The following is a 5,771-nucleotide window of genomic DNA, read 5'->3' as shown; positions in this document are numbered from 1 at the left end:
TCAAGAGAATGTCAGATTCTAGGAGAACCTGTATCCACCACTATCACCCTGACAGACTCACATAATTAAAATACTTTCTAATATATCTGTGAAAATATCAACATATGACCTCTTGATTATTTGCACTTGAATGTGTCAACACTAGAAGGTCTATGTAACTTGGACAATGCATGAATTTAAAAAATATGCATTAGCACAAGATTCATTCAATATGCATGATACACCCACAGACTTTAATGCAACAGAATGTGAACTATACAATGATAATAGTTAAGGTTCCATAGGACAAAGAATCTTTACGAAAATAACACTTCTATCAATTTAGTGTAGTATCAAAGATGAATAGCCAGTTATTGAAAACATTATTAAATATATTCCTCCTACACATTTGTGTGAGGCGACATTTTCTGTTTCAACCAAAGTCACAGGTTAAATGCAGAAAATATGACTATCTTGCATTCTCTAATGACAAATAAAAAGTAGAATGATGCAGTCTTCCAATTAGATTTTTGATTTTGGAAAACAGTTAATTCTCATTGTAACTATTGTTTCTGTTAACATACCATTAGTTATTAATACTCAGAAGATAAGAACTTATCTTTAAAATGGAATTAATTTCTAATATGTCAAATATTGATACACATAATCCATATAAACATGATTACCTCTGGAATGAACACTACTTTCTTAGAGCATATAAAGATCCTGAAAACAAAACATTCGAGAACTGCTGATTTACACCCTTGAGGCAGGAATCACAGAACTGTAAAACAAAGGAGAGTGAGGGCAAGAACCCAGCCTGGACATGGCTCTTGGGGTCTAGAGCCATGTCTGGGGTGGCTCATAGAGCACTGGGGATTCCCCCTCTGCTTGGAGTTTCTCTTCTCCTTCTTCCAACCTAGTTCAGGTCATCTGCCTGGACACTCCTGATGCGAACTCCTCTATTACTCCCATTGCTCCTAGAGAAGTCAACAGGGTCACCCCGGTTCGGTTTTAAAGTTACCACCCCCACCCCCCTCCCTGGCCAAGTCTCAGAATCTCCACAGAGCTGCAGAATGAGGGTGACGGCGCCCCGAAACCTGCTCCTGCTGCTCCTGGGGACCCTGGCCCTGAGTGAGCCCTGGGCAGGTAAGTGCTCAGGGTTGAAGGAAAACGGCCTCAGCGCTGGAGGAGCCAGGGACAGATCCATGAGCTCAAAGGATCCTGGGAAGCAGCGTCCCTGTCGCCACCGGCCCAGACCCTCCGCAGTGTGGCGCGGATCTTCCTGACCTCCCCTCCCCGGTCCCACCGCCCCCTTAGCGTCTCTAGACTCTGCTCCTCTCTTCCTGGGGTCCTCATCCTGGGACCTGGGGCAGCCCCTGGAGGAGGGTCGCGAGGGGCTCAGTCGCTCCCGCCCCCAGGCTCCCACTTCCTGAGGTATTTCTATACCTCCATGTCCCGCCGGCCGCGGGGAGCCCGGCTTCACCTCGGTGGGCTACGTGGACGACACGCAGTTCGTGCGCTTCCACAGCTACGCCCAGAACCCCAGGGAGGAGCCGCACAGCCTTGGATAGAGCAGGAGGTGAGAGTATTGGGAACGGGAGACCCAGAAAGCCAAGGAGGACCTACGGACTTACCGGGTGAACCCCAACACCCTGCTCGGCGCTATAACCAGAGCGAGGGCGGCGAGCGACCCCGGGGCCCCAGTCGATGTCGCGACCCCCTCAGGTCCCTCAGGGACAGAGCCAGGCCGTCAGGGACTCCCCAACTGAGCTTCACCCCAAAGCTGAGGGACCCGCAGAGACTCTTGACCCAGAAAGCAGCCCGCGGGGACCGTGACCGGGTTTAGTTTTCAGTTCAGGGTAAAACCCCACGGGGTGGGCGGGGCGGGGACAGGCTCTCACACCATCCAGACTATGAAAGACTGCGACATGGGGACAGAGGAGCGCCTCCTTCGCGGGTAGGAGCAGTAAGCCTCCATGGCGCGGATTACATCGCCCTGAATGACGACCTGCGCTCCTGGACGCAACAGACGTGGCAGCTCGGATCACCCAGCGTAAGTGGAAGGTGGTCTTTCCGCGGAGCATCGAGGGCCTTCCTGGAGGTCACCTGTGTGGAGTGGCTGCCAGACAGCTGGAGAACGGGAAGGAGAGGCTGCAGCGCGCGTGTATGAGTCGCTGCTGAACACCTGCCTGATCTCCTGTAGATTTTTCTGTCAACTTCCTGAAAGGAGGGGAGGAGAATGGCACCCACGCTGGAACACAGCCCTGCTCCTCCAGAGGGAAGCGAGTGGTGGGAAACAATAATAACTGAGCAGGGTTCCATGGCAGCAGTCTTGTTATCAAGAAAGATTGTCAGGTCCATTCCAGCCTAGAGTCTTTAGAGGTGTGACTCCAACTTTTCCACATCTATCAGTCCTCTATCAAGACCAGAAACTGAAGGCCCTCTCAGGGACCCAACTAAAAACCTTTTTCACTAGGTTGTCTCACTCTGATTCTAGAACTTTCCAAGGAATGGACTATGGCAGAAGCCTCAGTCCAGGTTTTGCCTAGGTTTTATACTTTCTTCCCTACCTCAATCATGTTGTCATGGTCATGCGAGCACTACTTCGGTGAGCCATGAGAGGTAATGCAAAAATGTCTGAATTTCCCTGTTCTTTCTCTCAAACTCCCCAAAGACACATGTGATGCACCATCCTAACCCTGAAGGACATATCACTCTGAGGTGCTGGGCCCTGAACTGGCAACAATATGGGGAGGACCAGGCTTAGGACATGAAACTGTGGAGACCAGTTCTGCAGGGAATGGAAACTTCCAGAAATGGGTGGCTGTGGTGGTGCCTGCTGGAGAGGAACAGAGATACTCATGCCATGTGTTTCATGAAGGGCTGCTTGAGATGGGGTAAGGAGGAGGTGAGGGCACAGAGCCTGATGTCAGGAAAGCTAGAGGCTTTCTGGAGACCCTCAGCAGGGTATGGACTGAGAGCTGGGGATCAGGGCTCCTCACCTAACTTCCCTTCCTCTTCCAGAGCCACCTGATCAACCCACCATTCCCATCATGAGGATTGTTCCTGACCTGGTCCCCTTTGGAGCCATGGTCACTGGAGCTGTGGTGGCTGTTTTCTTGTGGAAGAAGAAAAACAGAGGTAGGGAAAGTGCAGGCTCTGAATTTTTGTCCCACTTCTGGTTTCAAGTACCTGGTAGAAATGTGCCCTGCCTTGTTCATGGGAGGTAATATTTACATGTGTCTTTACCCAGCCTGGGATCCTGCTAATTCTTTGTGAAGCATGTAGAAAATAAAGGACAAATTTATTCTCTTGAGTTTTGTGGTGATTGGGACCTGATTCCCAGACTTTAAAGACCAGAAGGGAATTTCCCTGCTGAGGACAGACCTCCATACCTACCCATTGTCTACCTTCTTGTCTTCTGCTCCTTCCTTACATCTGCAGACTCAGTTCTGGGCTCTTCCTCAGTGTCCAAGCCTAGGGGAATCCTCTAAGAATTGTCTCCAACCTATTCTCTCACAGGATGTTTTCTTCCACAGGAGTTAAAAAAGGGACCTATGCTTCAGCTCCCTGTAAGTAAGGAGAATAGTGATCCCTTGAGACCTTGGGATAGTGCAGTGTGGAGCAGCTGTGCCATCCCATAATACCTCCATTAGCTACATATCCCCTGGATTCTGACCAGGTTCTGTTTTTGTTCTGCTCAGGTAATGACAGTGCCCAGTGCTCTGATGTGTCCCTCACTGCTTAAAATTGTGAAACCCTGGAGGACCTGAAGAGAGAGAGAGTGGGAACTGAGAGACTCCTGAGTTAAGGGGACACAACATTTTGGACATTTTGAATGTTTCATGTGTTCAGGGTGTCTCTGTAACAATGAGTGATCTGAATTTGTTCTTAATACTTTCTTTTGCAGTGTTTGACAGCTGCCTTCTGTGGGACTGAGCGATACAGGATTTCTTCAGTTCTCTTCCTGTTTCCTTCTGCGATTTCCACAGGTCCCCGACTTCTCTGTGCAGCTGGCAGCTAACTGTGCCTATGTGTTCTGTGTTCCTATAATTGTAAGTGAGGAAATGGAGAGAGGAGCACATCCCTGATAACCAAGACCCCCTCCCCACACTGTCCTCCTCTCTTCTTCAATCACCTTTCCTATTTAGCAAAGGTGGAGCAGGGATGTCTCCATCCCTGATTTAGCTTTATGTTGTCCTGGGCTGTAGCTTTTCCCTTCCCTGTCAAAAAAAAAATCTGAATATTGATTTGTATGTCACATTTGTGCCATGAATGTGACTGATGGACTAATTAAATGAAAGGAAGGTTCCTTAAATTTTATGAGAGAAAATAAAACTTGAAACTATCCAGAATTCACATGCTTGCTGTGCAGAGTCTGCTGCAGGTGGGTTCAGGAGAAGGATGAAGCTGCTGAGGTTGAATAATGTGGCACCTAGCCTGTGCTTAGTCCATCCTGGGCCTTGAGGTGGTCACTCCTCAGCTGGATCATCTTCCCTGCTCCTTAGTTCTTGCCCCTTCAGTTGAACCTCATCCCACCAGGACCTGTGATGATGGGGACTCAAGCATCAGCAGGAGAGGTCCTTTTCTAGGGCCATGGGCATGGAGGCCATCATGCCAGTGGTAGCATAGGCTGAGACCTGAGTCTGACCTTCTGCTCCCATCTCTTTTTGTTTCTCAGTTTCTATAGAGAGTGATCTCTTTCTGGTTATTAAGTAAGAGTTCTAGTCTCATTCTCTCTGGGTATCTCTCATCTTTGACAGCAGCAGTAGTCCTTTTCCTGTCATTGTCCCACAAAACTGAGGGCAATTTCCTGGATTGTATTTTCCATCATTCCTCCAATATGTTTAAGGAAGCAGATTAGGGAATAGCAGAGAGGAAGGATCTCGTGATTTCTCACCTTACGTAAATTCCATCTTCTCTACTTACCAGTTTCACTGCCCTTAGCTCTACTAATCCTAGAACTTGCTTGCATTACAGATTCCTAAATGGATAAAACAGAGTCTAATACAGCTTTCTGTTTAGTGTGGAAAATATGACCCTTTAGTCAAAGGTCATCTCTTCTGAAGATCAAGATGTATTAGCTGCTGTGAGTGTAGGAAGGCTGGTGTGGAGAGAGGGAGGGCAGCACTTGTGAGAAAGTCCAGATGGCCCTGACCTCAGTGTGAGAGGCCCTGTGCTGCAGCTGCCACAGCAGCATTTGGTCTGGGTCTCCATTAACAAAGATGGTGTCTCTAGAAGAGGGAGGGGCTGACACTGATCATTGATTCAGCTCTCATTTGTTGAGTACTGAATAGATGACACACAGTTTTCATCTGAGATATTTCAGGGCACTGAAAACAAACCCAAGAGCCCCCTTGTGGAGTCCGTGTTCCATGGAAAGAGAAAGAAATACACTCTAAGCACATGTAAGTAAAACAGTGTTCATGTTTTGTGGTAAGTGTTGCTGGAAAATGTGAGAGTGGGTGTTTGGGTGACAGGGAAGATGGCCTTTTTACCACAGTGCTCAGCATGGGACAAGTTAACACGGTGACATTTGAGGATAGGTTTGAAGGACATTAAGGAATTTTTCAGGATGTTCGGAGGAAGCTCTTACTAGGCAGGAAGACGCTTCAGTGCAAATACACCAGGGTGGGATCCTGGGTGTGTGTTCCTGGGTCAGGGAGGACCCAGCATGCCCTGAGCAGTCACTGAGAGGAGCTCAGAAGCATGGCCAGTCACTGAAGTTTAGGAGGCTGTATTGAGTGAGACAGTTTTCAGCAGAGATAGAAATGTTGCATCCTTTCAAA

General features: G+C 48.3%; 1 pseudogene; it reads left to right on the top strand.

Moving 5' to 3' along the window:
* Positions 1-1,055: 1,055 nt before the first annotated feature.
* On the top strand, positions 1,056-4,006 carry LOC124989345 (saoe class I histocompatibility antigen, A alpha chain-like; annotated as a pseudogene).
* Positions 4,007-5,771: the final 1,765 nt, after the last annotated feature.

Source organism: Sciurus carolinensis, chromosome 7 (genome assembly GCF_902686445.1).
Source record: "Sciurus carolinensis chromosome 7, mSciCar1.2, whole genome shotgun sequence".
Classification (NCBI taxonomy): domain Eukaryota; kingdom Metazoa; phylum Chordata; class Mammalia; order Rodentia; family Sciuridae; genus Sciurus; species Sciurus carolinensis.
The sequence above is the reverse complement of the archived record's forward strand: the minus strand, read 5'-3'. Positions and strand labels throughout refer to the sequence as shown.